Consider the following 2089-nt stretch of genomic DNA (forward strand, 5'->3'; position numbering starts at 1 on the left):
CATACAAACACATACACACATACAAACACAAACATACACACACATATGCACATACACAAACATACACACACATACACATACATATATATACAAAAACACACACATAAACATATATACACATATACACACATGCACATACACATATATACACATACACACACATACATATATATACATACACAAAAACACACACATACACACAAACATACACACACATACATATAAACGTACACATACATACATATACACATACACATACATACATATACACATACACACACATACATATACACATACACACACATATACACAAACACACATATACACATACATATTCACATACACACAAATACACATACTCTTACACATACATACACATACTATTACATATACACATACTCTTACATATACACATACATACTCATACATATACATACACATACATATACATACACAAACACATACACAAAAACACATACACACAAACACACATACACACATACATATACACATACACACACATACACATACATACATATACACACATGCATACACAAATACACATACACAAATACACACAAATACACATACATAAACAAATACACACATACACACACACATACACACACACATACACATACATACACAAATACACACACACACAAATACACACACACACATACATACACAAATACACACACATAAACAAATGCACAAACATACACAAATACACACACATACACATACATACACAAATACACACATACACTAATAAACACATACACAAATACACAAATACATATACACACATACACACACATACATATACACATACACACATATATACACATACACACATACATACACATACACATACATATACACATACATACACAAATACACATACATACACAAATACACACAATTACACACACAAACACAAATACATAAAAAATACACACAATTACATACACAAATACACATACATACAAAAATATACACACATATATAAATACATACACAAATAAACATACATACACAATTACACACATACACAAATACCCACATACATAAATACATACACAAATCCACATACATAAACAAATACACACACATACACAAATACGCACACAAATACACATACGTACACAAATACACATACACAAATACACACATACACAAATACATACACAAATACACATACATACACAAATACACACACATACACAAATACACATACACACATAAATATACATACATACACAAATACACATACATACACAAATACATACATACACAAATACACATACATACACAAATACACACATACACAAATACATACATAAAAATATACACACATACACAAATACACACAAATACACAAGTTACATACATACACAAATAACACACAAATACACATACATACACAAATAACATACAAATACACACACACACACATACATACACAAATAACACATACAAATACACACATACATACATACATACACAAACATACACAAATACACATCCATACACAAATAAACATACATACACAAATACACATACATACACAAATAAACATACATACACAAATACACATACATACACATACATACACAAATACACATACATACACAAATACACACACATACACACATACACATACATACACACACATACACAAATACACATACATACATACATACACATACATAAACAAATACACATAGATCCAAAAATACACACATACACATACATACACAAATACACATATATACACACACAAATACACACACATACACAAATACACATACATACACACATACACATACATACACAAATACACACATACACATACATACACAAATACACACATACACATACATACACAAATACACACATACACATACATACACAAATACACATACACATACATACACAAATTCACATACTCAGACATTCACAAATACACACATACACATACATACACAAATACACACATACACATACATACACAAATACATACAAATACATACACACATACATACATAAATACACACAAATAAACACATACACAAATACACACAAA

Source organism: Penaeus vannamei, chromosome 37 (genome assembly GCF_042767895.1).
Source record: "Penaeus vannamei isolate JL-2024 chromosome 37, ASM4276789v1, whole genome shotgun sequence".
NCBI classification, from domain to species: Eukaryota; Metazoa; Arthropoda; class Malacostraca; order Decapoda; family Penaeidae; genus Penaeus; species Penaeus vannamei.